This window comes from Montipora foliosa, chromosome 7, assembly GCF_036669935.1.
Source record: "Montipora foliosa isolate CH-2021 chromosome 7, ASM3666993v2, whole genome shotgun sequence".
Lineage (NCBI taxonomy): Eukaryota > Metazoa > Cnidaria > Anthozoa > Scleractinia > Acroporidae > Montipora > Montipora foliosa.
In genome coordinates, this window is record NC_090875.1 from 807,266 (window position 1) to 820,493 (window position 13,228).

A 13,228-nucleotide genomic window follows, 5' to 3' on the forward strand; every position below is an offset into this window, starting at 1 on the left:
TACTGCGAAATCTGTTGCGTTGGGGATCGACGAGATAATTGTGTCTGGATGTCAAGTCTTTTTAGGTGATGGCGAAAACCGTGTTCGTCTGGTAAAGATATACGAAGCATCTTGTGAAATGCCAGACACTGTATTGACTGGTCGGTTGTCGGCCTACGGAAAGGTTTTCTCGCTCCAGCGCGACTGTGTGGCACAAAATGTTTTAAATGAAAATCGTACGGCTAAGATGCGCCTCAACAAGGACATACCATCGTGCATCCATATTGCGGGCGAATTCATCCGGGTCTGGTACCAGGGCCAGCCTAAGACGTGCCGCCACTGCGGCTCGCCTGATCACCTTGCTGGCAAGTGTGACTCTTTCCGCTGCCTCAATTGCGAGCTCCCTGGCCATCGCGCTGCTTCCTTTCCGTCACCTACTATGTGTTCTGTTTGCCTCAAGACTGACCATCATCTCCGTGAGTGTCCCTTTGTCGTCCATGGTGGCAACATTTCGTCTGTTCATGTTCCTCGTTCATCCACCTATGCCGACGTTGCCAAAGTACTTCCTGCGCCCCACCCGCCGCCTGTTGACGCCCCTGTTGTTGTCCTAAAGGTTACGCCTGCGGAGAATAAGAAGATTGATGACAACAAGGAGATTGAAGAGGAGAATAATGAAGAGAATGGAGGGAATAAAGAAGATGAGGAGAATGAGGCTGAGATGAATGAAGAGCTTGTGGATGAAGGTACCTGGTCCCATGATCGTTCTGGGGTTCAAGAGCGGGAGCGTGACTCCTGTGGGGGCGCTGGTGAGCGTGGCTCTCCCGGTGGCTGTGCCTCTGGGGCTTCTGCCCAGGTTCAGCCCCGGGAGCGGCGGCGTGAGCGGGACCGCTCCTGCAGGGCGAAAGTCCCGTTTAAAGTTTATTGAGAATAGAAAATCTGATTTGATCTGGCTTCTTTTACATGATGCGGTCCGCGTTCGATATAATCTCAGGGCCTGGGGTTATATCGACGCGGACCTTTGCGCTGTTTGCTTGCGACCTAAAACTGCTAAACACTGTTTTGTTGATTGTCGTAGGACTGTGCGGGTTTGGAACTACTTTACAGCTTCATTTTCTCGTCTTCTCGGTTTTCCTTTTGTTTTGTCTTTGTCATCTGTCTTGTTTCCTTTTTCTCTGTTCGTCTTCTCCTGGCTCTTCACTTTTTTATTATTTGGCTGCAAACGTCCTCTTTTTCGTTTGGCATGCACACAATCTTGCAACTTTTCGTAATAGAACCCTAGGTTTCCGTTCGATTATCAACAATGTTGTTAAGGATGTTAGATCACACGTACACGTTTTCGCAAGATGAATGTTATAGTGTTGTAGCCTTCGTTGTATACATATCATCCGGGCTAGATTAACTCCCATCTAATGCATAACAGTGCATGCATTTTGTACTTGTCGTATCCTGTTCTTTGCTCACACGAAAAGATACGTTTAATGTCATAAACGTTGGATGGATAAGATCTCGCACGCACACGCTCCCATGAGAATACAAGTTCCACTTTCTCGTGTGAACTATTTCGTTTTTGTTGTATGTCTCATTTTGGACATATCGTTGGCATGTTGTGTTCAAAAAACCTGGTTTGGAATGTTCTTTCATGGAGGAAACTGAGATTATTTGAGATAATTAAGTGTACAGAAGGAAAAAGGGAAGCCTACAACACGGGGTATTCCCAGGCAGTCTCCCATCCAAGTACTAACCCCACCCGACAGGGCTTAACTTTGGTGATCGGACGAGAACTGGTGTTTTCCCTGTGGTATGGTCGTAGACAAGTAATTTGCCGTGAAAATTAACTTTGTTATAAGGGGGAAATGAAAACGAGGTCAGAGCAAGCACAATGTGCATTTGTCCTCTTGCCGTCAACACAAGTGCCATGCAATGCTGGTGGCTGCTGCCCACTGTACAAGGGCGATTGTTGTGTGCGCCTCGCTTTCAGGTTGGCTTTGGGCATTCCCTCCTTGGCACGGATTGTAATCCGACCACCATATCTCGTGGCCATGAGACTGGGAGCACCTTGTCGGCTGTGAGCATCAACGGGCATCGCTTCTCGGCCTTTTGGCTAAGATCACGCGTGGGTCTTAGCTCCAAAAGTTTTGAGAATTTCCTTCATTTCGTGTCCCGGATCACCGGTTTTTTTCGTCTGAGCAAGTTTTTAGTGTTTTCGCCGAGCATTTTGGATTATTTTGGAGTTCGTAACAAGATTTTTTCAGATTCCCTGACGTTTTTTGGAGTGGCGTATTGAAGATGGCCGCAAGACCTCGCAATGCGTTCGCTCACAAGCGTTCGGTCCGCCTCATCGTAGAAGATGGTATGGAGCTAGATGCTCTTACTCTCGTCCGATCTTTACCGGATTTCCAACCTTCAATTACAGGCATCGTCCCCATGTATGGGGGCAAATGTTTTGATATTACATTGGATACCCCCGAAAATGCGTCACGTTTGGCCCAGGCTGGCTTCGACTACGACAACACAGTTAAACCTCTGCGACTCCTCAGTGCTCGCTCAATTCATGTGTCGATTTTTGTGTCCGTGGAATACCCGGACTTGGATCTCATTTCTTTTCTTAAAGCTTATGCCAAATTGAAGACCGACGCTCTTAGGCGTCTTTATTATAGCGAGGAGGGCTTCTTGCACATTGAGCGCGGAATTCGAGTGGCCGAGTTCCTCTCTCTTGACAAGGATCTCCCTCGGAAAATTGTCACCAACGGAGTGGAGATTCATTTCAAGTATACGGGGCAACCCATTACATGTTATCGCTGTGGTTCGGCTGAGCATGTGGTTCAACACTGCCCGCAAAAAGCGCGGCTTCAAAAAAATCCTTCGCCCCCCGGGGATAACAACAACACCGAAACGCCTCAACTGCCGACACAAACCGAGGATACTATGGACACTGCGCCTTCTCACTCAGAAGAAACCGCAACGCCGGCAAGCTACGCGAATGTTGTAACACAGGTTTTATTTCCTGACTCCCAAGACCTTCCTGAAGCTACGCGTAAACGCCCGCCTTCCTCGCCAGTGAAGGACGACAATCGCGCCTCAAAAAAGACCTCAGTTAGCCAGCACCTTGCTGTCTTTGAAAAAGCCTTCCTTCAGGCAGTAAAAGAACGCGGCCCAGCAAGGACAAAACTCATGCTCAAAGTTGATGGGGACCGGTTTTATACCCTTCGCTCCCTTTACCTCCAACATCTCCTCGGCAATGCGCAGCACGCCGATCCTCGATAAGTGACTAGGAATAACGTCAACGAGAAGGAAAAGGAGAAATGGCAGGCCCTCAAAGGAACACTGAAACAGGACGCCTTTGCTCGTCTTATGACCATCTGCGAGGACCTACGCAGGGATCATCCGACCTTATTTTGAACGTTAAGTTTTACCAGTTTACTCCTCTTTTGTTGTTACAATTATGTTAGTGTTAAGAGATAACTTAGTTTTTTTCCCTTTACTCGTCATTATGGCTGTCTCGCTAGTTTCTATTAACGTTAACGGTATCGCCGAATGCCATAAGCGAGTCAAAGTTTTTGAATCTCTGAAATCTCTGAATTTCGATTATTTTTTCTGCAAGAAACACACCTCGCCGACTCCCTTTCCGGTCAGGCGTGGGAGAATGATTGGGGAGGCCAGTGTGCGTGGTCTCCGGGTTCAAATAGATCGGCGGGAGTTGCTGTACTTGTTCATCCGAACAGTTCTGTGAAAATCGCCGATTTCCACACCGATTTAGCCGGCAGGGTTATTACTGTTAAACTCGAATTCGACCAATGTTTTCTCCAAGTTGTCAACGTGTACGCGCCGAACATCCACGCAGAACGCGAATTATTTTTTGACAACCTCTGGCGTTTTCCATTTCCGAATCTCGACACCTTTGTGGTCGGTGATTTTAATTGTGTTCCAGATATTCAGCTGGACAAATGGGGCGGCGATGATAGCTTTCGAGACAGGGCTGTCACACAACTCCATGCTTTCACCGATTCTTTAAATTTAGAAGACTTTTATCGTGTTAATTTCTCTACCGGGCGTTTGTTTACATGGTTTAACGGCCCTCACAGTGTAGGCTGCCGGCTGGATGGGTTTTATACTCCTAAGGCTTGGAGATCACGCATCACCAATTTTAAATGCAACTCCTTTGGGTACTCAGACCATCATATAATTAGTCTAAACGTCACACTCGGAAATTCAAACCCGAGGGGACGTGGCGTCTGGAAATTTAACACTCAGCTGTTAAAATCAGAATCTTTCTGTTCAGCTGTAAACGATTTCTGGCCGGCCTGGCAAGACGACAAATCGGCTTTCACCGATCCACGGATTTGGTGGGACGCTGGTAAATTACAGCTAAAAGAAATTGCCATCTCACACAGCATTGAGCAAAGCCATGAGAGAAGGCGAGAAAAATCCAATTTAGAACATGAGTTCCGGCTTATAATAGCTAGCGGCAATTCAAACACCGCCGCCGATCACGTTCGCCTTGCAGAGATCAAAGATCTACACAAAACAATCGATGATCGCGCCATAGAAGGGGCTATGATCCGCAGCAAGGAGCAATGGATCGAGATGGGAGAAAAACCGACGAGGTATTTCTTCCAACTCGAAAACAAGCGTCAGTCACAGAATGCAATTTCTGAATTACGTGTCAGTAACACCTCAGTCACGTCCGATAAAAACATTCTCCGGGAATGCAGAGATTTTTACAAAAATCTCTACACCGCCGAACCGGTCGACTTGGAGAGCCAAGACTGGCTATTAGAACAATTAGACCAGTTTCTAACTAGCGACGATCAGGCACTTTGTGAAGGCGAACTTTCACTCGCTGAGTGTTTTGAAGCGGCTTCACAAATGTCAACAAACAAGTCCCCGGGAAGCAACGGCTTACCAGTTGAATTTTATCGCCGTTTCTGGGGCTTGATAGCACCTGATTTGGAAGATATACTAAATTATTTCTTTCAACACAGCTCTTTGTCTGAGACCCAACACCGAGGATTATTCATCTCTTATATAAGAAAGAGGATCCACTCGAGCTTAAGAACTGGCGACTTATTTCCTTAGTAAACACTGACTACAAGATCTGTACAAAAGTGTTAGCAAATAGATTACGTCATGTTCTGCCATGGATCATAAACAAAGATCAAACTTGCGGTATTCCGGACCGTAGCATCTACGAGAACCTCGTCACGTCACATAAGTCACGTCACTCGTGCGCTACGTCACATAAGTCACGTTTCCGCAAGATGAATGTTATAGTGTTGTAGCCTTCGTTGTATACATATCATCCGGGCTAGATTAACTTCCATCTAATGCATAACAGTGCATGCTTTTTTACTTGTCGTATCCTGTTCTTTGCTCACACGAAAAGATACGTTTAATGTCATAAACGTTGGATGGATAAGATCTCGCGCTCCCTTGGGAATACAAGTTCCACTTTCTCGTGTGAACTATTTCGTTTTTGTTGTATGTCTCATTTTGGACATATCGTTGGCATGTTGTGTTCAAAAAACCTGGTTTGGAATGTTCTTTCATGGAGGAAACTGAGATTATTTGAGATAATCAAGTGTACAGAAGGAAAAAGGGAAGCCTACAACACGGGGTATTCCCAGGCGGTCTCCCATCCAAGTACTAACCCCGCCCGACAGGGCTTAACTTCGGTGATCGGACGAGAACCGATGTTTTCCCTGTGGTATGGTCGTAGACAAGTAATTTGCCGTGAAAATTAACTTTGTATTTTTAAACTTAAAACTGTGTTAGTGGCTGGTGATCTCTTAGTCGGCCCTGAGATTGCAGCACTTGAAAGCCAATTGCAGTCTCTTATAATAGGTGGCTTAGAGGGCGCTAACACCTGTTCTTGCGTGCAATGGCTTGAGGAGGGAGAGAGACTGACGCGGTACTTGTTTCATCTCGAACACGAACGAGTCAACCGTAATGGTGTTTCCTCTATTCTTAATGACCGAGGTTTTCACTACTGTCGAAATCGAGCAGGCTCATAGGTCTTTCTACTCGAAGTTGTTTTCTGAGGAACCCATTGATCCTGAGTATAATGCCTCCTGTCTCCGCTCGGTAGCAGCATCTCTCTCTCCTCCCCAATGCGATTCGTGCGAAGGCCTTCTCACTCTGGGCGAATTGTCTGGGGCGGTGAGGTCGCTGAGCGTTGGTAAATGCCCTGGCTCAGACGGCCTGACCGTCAAGTTTTATCTAGCCTTTTGGGATATTCTGGGCCCCCTGTTATTACGCGTAGCCAACGAATGTTTTCGTGATGGTGAACTTGCTGCCTCCATGAAGAATAGCGTCACCCGCCTCATATTCAAGAAGCGAGGTGATCGTAAGGACCTTAAGAATTGGCGGCCCATCTCTCTGCTGAATGTAGACTATAAGATCATTTCTAAAGTTATTACTACTCGTTTATCTCATGTACTAGAGGATATTGTCCACCCGGATCAGACTTGTTCTGTACCAGGTCGGAGTATTTTTGCCAATGCTACACTCCTTCGCGACGTCCTCAATTACATTCAGCGGACTGATGAGGCTGCCATTTTGGTCAGCCTAGACCAGGAGAAGGCCTTCGACCGAGTTAACCGGTCCTTCCTTTTAGATTTGCTGCGCGCATACGGTTTTGGCCTTCCCTGCCTGGGAAGGCTCTCATCATTAATACGCTAGGACTGAGCAAGCTGGTTTATTTAGCCAGAGTGCTCACTGTTCCACTCTGGGTTCTTGCGCGCATTAATTCTCTGATTTGGCCTTTCCTTTTGTCTAAAACAACTTCTCAGAAGCTCTTGACTGCCAATTGTTCTTCGCCCGTCCCTTTCGCGACATTGGTCTCGTCTCTGTGGATCGGGCTTTTCTGTGCGCATTTTTTGGCCTCACATCCGTGATACGCTATCTGAGAATTACCTCAACGATGTTTCCTGGTTGATTTCTCTGCACGCTATCAAAGTTCGCAAGTCCATAAAAAATTGGGGATACATCAATTCTGATTCGTGCGCAATTTGTTCTAGATGCGAGACCTTCGAGCATTGCTTCCTGTCCTGCCGCCGCGCAACCCGTGTTTGGCTCTGTTTTAGTCCTACAATCGCTTCTGTGTTGGGGTCCCTTTTTGTTCCCAGTCCTTCCACAGTTTTTCTTTTCATTTGGCCTCCCACTCCTCCTAAACAAGCCAGCATTGCGCGCTTTTTAATCAAGTCCATCCTCTATGGCATTTGGACCTTTCGGAATAGGGCAACCTTTCGTAATGGCACTGAGACCCATCAGGCGATCATTCGCTATATTTTATCAGAAGTTTCTAAGAAGATACGCTTAGACCACATTAGGCTCTCTGAATCCCGCTTTTCTGAACGGTGGACCCTATCGTCCTTTTGCGCTATAGAGAATGGACTGCCTGTAATCAAGATGCAGTACGTTAGATTCCTACCTTGTTTTGTCCGTGCGCTGTTCGTGGCCGTCATCCTCGGATCCTCTGCAAGGACTTTGCGCCAATCATGGACTTTGCTGTTAGGATCCTTGGTGCTGTAGTTAGCCGCTTACTCCGGTATTACTTGTTAGCTCTTAGCGTATCACCATGTTGTAACTAGTGCTTTTTATCTGTCAATAAGATTTCCTTTTCACGAAAAAAAAAATCTCTTCGTATCAGCTTAATATCTGATACGCTGCTTATCGAGCAGCTCATATATTAAACTGATTTTTGGAACTGCACCGTGGAAAAGAGGCTTGCGTCGTCCCGGCCATGGGTTGCCTCGGTATAGCACTACCTCCGGGTGTGGCCCACTTCCCTCTGGGGAAGAAATAATCAAATGAAAGCAGAACAAGTGACCAACCAACCTTTACATTATCTTCTCTTTTCTAGGTAGCATAGCAGCGAGTGAACAGCACGACACGACAGGATGAGGAGCACATGACCTCCATTACCACATGGTATGCGCAGACAAGTTGCAATTGCAGTCCCGGAGAGGGGCAAAAGGCATACTTACCTGACGCGGGAGGCACTGTGATCAGGGAGGCAGTCCTCTCAAGGTGAGGCTCTTTCATTGCACTTCGATTAGGTTGACCCTTGCGATCACCCCAAATGTGGGTAACTCGAGCGTATAATTTCTGGTAGTGGGGACCTGCGTTCGCGCTAGTCCCCGCACCAACACCCGGTGGCAAAGTTGGCTAATGGGAAGGTTTGTTGGTATCGTTTCAGGCAGGGCAGGGAAGGAGATGCAGTGGTGGTGTAAGGACTAAGCAAGGTGAGTTGTATTTGCGAAATCCACTGCTGAAATTGTAGGTGAATGTTCCGTACTTGGTGCACTGCAAAACTGTGCTTTTATTTCTTTCATTCTTGGCCGTAGAGAGAGCGAGAGGACGTGTTTATTTTAGCCGCATCGATTAACGGCACTTCCATCAATACACGAGTGAGACAAGAAAATTCCAGCGGGTAGAGCTGTTATCCTCGTGCATCGTTTGGAAAACATAAGTGGATGTGTGTTTGTACTGCTCCATCGGCCATCTATATGCCTGATAGATTTCTTTTGCGTTGTGTTATGTTGCGTTCTGGAGAGCCCATTTTGCATTGAGTAACTGGGGACCCGCCAGATCAGTTGGCGTTACATTTCTGTGGCCAACACTTTGTGGTTTCTCTATGTTATCAGTTAATTGAATTGTTATCATAAAAAGTAAATCTTTTATGCTCCGTTTGAATACGTACTGTCCGTGTTGAGCAGGGAACAGTAAGACTTTGAAGTGTGCTACGTCACATAAGTCACGTTTTCGCAAGATGAATGTTATAGTGTTGTAGCCTTCGTTGTATACATATCATCCGGGCTAGATTAACTTCCATCTAATGCATAACAGTGCATGCATTTTTTACTTGTCGTATCCTGTTCTTTGCTCACGCGAAAAGATATGTTTAATGTCATAAAGGTTGGATTGATAAGATCTCACACGCACACGCTCCCTTGGGAATACAAAATCCACTTTCTCATGTGAACTATTTTGTTTTTGTTGTATGTCTCATTTTTGACATATCGTTGGCATTTTGTGTTCAAAAAACCTGGTTTGGAATGTTCTTTCATGGAGGAAACTGAGATTATTTGAGATAATCAAGTGTACAGAAGGAAAAAGGGAAGCCTACAACACAGGGTATTCCCAGGCGGTCTCCCATCCAAGTACTAACCCCGCCCGACAGGGTTAACTTCGGTGATCGGACAAGAACTGGTGTTTTCCCTGTGGTATGTTCGTAGACAAGCAATTTGCCGTGAAAATTAACTTTGTTATATGGGGGAAATGAAAACGAGGTCAGAGCAAGCACAATGTGCATTTGTCCTCTTGCCGTCAACGCAAGTGCCATGCAATGCTGGTGGCTGCTGCCCACTGCACAAGGGTGATCGATGTGTGCGCCTCGCTTTCAGGTTGGCTTTGGGCATTCCTTCCTCGGCACGGATTGTAATCAGACCACCATATCTCGTGGCCATGAGACTGGGAGCACCTTGTCAGCTGTGAGCATCAACGGGCATTGCTTCTCGGCCTTTTGGCTAAGATGGACATGTGTTGGCGAGCTCCGTGCTTAACTTCGCGCGTGCTATCTATTCCCTATTGGATATGCCATTTTTCAAGTGTTTTGAGGCCGATATATTTCAAGTTTGTCGCTTTTTTTTTACAAGCTCTGGTGTCTTTTTTCGGAGCTTTTCAAGTCACGCGTGTTTAGCACGTTTACTTTCCATGGCGGCGAGGAATCAAAATGCCTTCGTTCTTAAAAGATCCGTGCGTCTGGTTGTGGAGAGCGATATGGAGGTGGATGCACTATCCATAATACGATCTCTCCCAGATTTTCAAGGCGAAATCACCGGCGTCGTTCCTCTATGCGGCGGACGTTGCTTCAATATCACTCTTAGATCGGTAGAGAGTGCTACACGACTGGCTTTAACAGGCTTTGATTATGAATCCACAACAAGGCCTTTGCAATTACTGGGGGCGAAAACAATCCATGTGTCCGTTTTCTTGCCAGTGGAATATCCAGATGAGGAACTAATTAATTTGCTTAAGGGATACGGCCAACTGAAATCGGAAAATTTGAGAAGATTATTCTACACAGAACCGGGCTTAACGCATATTGAGCGTGGCATTCATGTTGCTGAATTCACCAAAACCGTCAAGGATATGCCACAAAAACTGGTCATTGGTGGAGTCGAACTACATTTCAAATATACGGGTCAACCGATGGCTTGTTACCGGTGTGGATCCAACGAACATCTAGTTCAAGCATGTCCCAAACCGCCAAGGAATCGAACCGACAACAATGCCAGAGCAGACAACAACGCCACCACAAGTCAAAACTCAGAGACAACTGTCGCCGACATGGACACCGCAGAAACCCCAGATGCACAGGAAAATAACGATAACACAACGCAGGACTCTGCAGCCACCAAAACTCCAAGCTACGCCGCAATAACGCAGACGGAATTTACCGAAGGATATCGCAAGCGCCGACCTTGCTCGCCACCAGCACATGACAACCCAACTGCCAAAAAACCAACGAACTCTGAGAAAACGCCTACTTTCCTGCAAGCTTTTCTCCAGGCCTTAAAGGAAAAGGGAACGAATCGCAAGAAACTGATACAGAAAGTGGATGGCAATCGGTTCTACTCTCTGAGATCTCTTTATTTACAACATGAATTCGGAGCGATTACAAAAATTGATTCTCGCGCGCTGGGCCGCCTAAACGTCAACACCAAGGAAGAGGAAAAGTGGCGCACCTTGATAGGAGTCATCCCACAAGATGCATACGCCTGTCTGCTCACTGGATACGAGGAGATACATAAGGCACAACCAGACTTATTTTAAACGTTAACCTTATGTTTATTTTACTCAAAATGGTAGTTTATCGACTCTTAGGCATTGTCACTCGCGTGTCGCGACTCAGTTTAATTAGTTTCTTTTCCTTATCCATTATCATGGGGGTCTCTTTAGCATCCATTAATGTTAACGGCATCACCAAACGACCCAAACGAGTCAAGGTTTTTCAATATTTGCGACCCCTTCATTTCGATTTATTTTTATTACAAGAAACACACCTCGCTGACACCTTTTCCGACGAGGCGTGGGAGAGGGATTGGGGAGGCCATTGTGCGTGAACTCCAGGTTCGAACCGATCGGCGGGAGTAGCTGTGCTTGTTCACCCGAACGGCTCAGTGAAAACTGTCGATTTTAAAACCGATCTAGCAGGCCGAATAGCCACCGTGAAGTTAGAATTTGAAAATCGGGAGTTCCAAGTTATGAACGTGTACCCACGCAGAACTTGAATCATTTTTTGACACCCTCTGATGTTTCACATTTCCAAATCTAGACAATGTAGTTCTTGGGGATTTTAATTGCGTTCCTAATATCCAGCTGGACAAATGGGGAGGCGATGACAGCTTTGGAGACAGAGCTATTGCGCAACTCCACGCTTTCACGGATTCCTTAAATTTAGAAGATTTTTATCGCGTCAATTTCCCAACCGGGCGTTTGTTTACATGGTTCAACTGCCCTCACACTATAGGTTGTAGGCTGGATCGGTTTTATACTCCGAAAACCTGGAGATCACGCATCAGCGATTTTAAGTGCAACTCATTCGCATACTCAGACCACCATATAATTAGCCTTAAAATTACACTCGGAAATTCAAACCCGAGAGGACGGGGCATCTGGAAATTAAACACTCAGCTGTTAAAATCTGAAACTTTCTGTTCAGCTGTCAATAATTTCTGGCCAGTCTGGAAAGATCACAAGCCGCCCTTCACAGGTCCACGGATCTGGTGGGACGCCGGAAAACTACAACTCAAAGAACTCACCATCTCGCACAGCATTCAACAAAGCCATGAGAGAAGACGAGAAAAATCAAATTTAGAAAACGAGTTCCGGCTTATAACAGCTCCCGGTACCAACAACAAAGTAAAGTGTCACAGTACGCTGATGACACGATGCTAATTTTAGCTAACGATCATTCCATCACACAATGTTTTCACATTGTCAACATCTTCGAAAAGGGATCTGGTTCGTGCCTTAATGCAACAAAAACCGAGGGCTTGTGGATTGGCAGATCAGCCGGTCGGCCAACCGGCCCTGTAAACGTCACATAGGTAACAGACAAGCTTAAAATCCTTGGGTTGTATTTTGGTAACAAAAACCTGGATCACGCTGACTGGGATAATCGCTTATCTAAATTGCTGAATCGCCTTAACCTTTGGAAACAACGCACCTTATCGCTACGCGGTAAAGCGCTAATTACCAACATTCTGGGTGCCTCTGGACTCTGGCACACAGATTGTCTACCCGATGCCCGAATGGGTTCACACAAGAGTTAATAAAGCGATCTATGATTTCTTGTGGAACAGCAAGACAGAACTGGTGGCGAGGTCGACATGTCAGCTCCCCTTAGCTCAAGGAGGCCTGGCAGTTGTTAACCCGCAAGAGAAGGCCCGGGCCCTAAAATTGCGTTGGGTTCCCTGTATAGGGGACCAAACTTGCGACTCTAAGTGGGTCTATTTCGCAAGATTCTGGATTGGCTTAGCCTTGAGTCGTACGACTAAAAGCTGGTCTTTCCTGAGGTCAAACTCTGTACCAAAATACATCTGGGGTCATCCCCCTTCGTCTTATCAACACATCCTCACAGCGGTTGACCGCCTTAATCTAGATCTAACCCTGCTACCAGACTATACCGTTAAAACCTTGCACATTCGCCTGGGAGAGGAAACTGTCTATCACTTTACCCTGGTGCAGTATCTGGCCCAGTATATATGGTGGACTGAGCACTAATTGGGAAGCTGATATTGCGTGGCGCTTGGCCCATGGAGTTATTAAAACTCGGGCATTCCTAAAACGGTGGCGCCGGCTCCGCGTTAGCGAGCGTTGCGCTACGTGTGGCCTTACCGAATCCTTCTCTCATGCCTTCTGTGAATGCACTATTGCACCCCAGGTGTGGGCGTGGGTTTTTCAAATCGTACATCCTTTCTATTCTAACGCTTTTACTCTAACTCCAACTCTAGTTTTTTTCGGACATGGCCTCCCCCAGGATGACCAGTCCTCCAAAGCGAACTTAATTTCTAGGTTTTTGTTTAATATTACTCTTAACGAAATCTGGGTGGCGCGGAACCTGCGTACTTTCGAACAGAAGGGTACGTCCGCCCAGGCTGTAATCAATAAAATATAAACAAGGGTACGCACGCGTCTCTTCGCGGCATACTCCTATTATCCCCCCAATGAATTCCTAAAAACT

The 13,228-nt window shown here is 46.4% G+C and overlaps 3 non-coding genes and 2 pseudogenes across 3 annotated transcripts; 2 read left to right on the forward strand and 3 right to left on the reverse strand.

Moving 5' to 3' along the window:
* Positions 1–1,672: 1,672 nt before the first annotated feature.
* LOC138011906 (5S ribosomal RNA) lies at positions 1,673–1,791 on the reverse strand. The gene has a single exon (XR_011124814.1). It is a non-coding gene; the product is annotated as a 5S ribosomal RNA (ribosomal RNA).
* A 3,787-nt stretch (positions 1,792–5,578) lies between these two features.
* On the reverse strand, positions 5,579–5,697 carry LOC138011889 (5S ribosomal RNA). Its single transcript, XR_011124798.1, has one exon. It is a non-coding gene; the product is annotated as a 5S ribosomal RNA (ribosomal RNA).
* Positions 5,698–7,590: 1,893 nt separating this feature from the next.
* LOC138012116 (U2 spliceosomal RNA) lies at positions 7,591–7,767 on the forward strand (annotated as a pseudogene).
* Positions 7,768–7,956: 189 nt separating this feature from the next.
* LOC138011988 (U1 spliceosomal RNA) lies at positions 7,957–8,120 on the forward strand. The gene has a single exon (XR_011124885.1). It is a non-coding gene; the product is annotated as a U1 spliceosomal RNA (small nuclear RNA).
* A 979-nt stretch (positions 8,121–9,099) lies between these two features.
* On the reverse strand, positions 9,100–9,217 carry LOC138011913 (5S ribosomal RNA; annotated as a pseudogene).
* Positions 9,218–13,228: the final 4,011 nt, after the last annotated feature.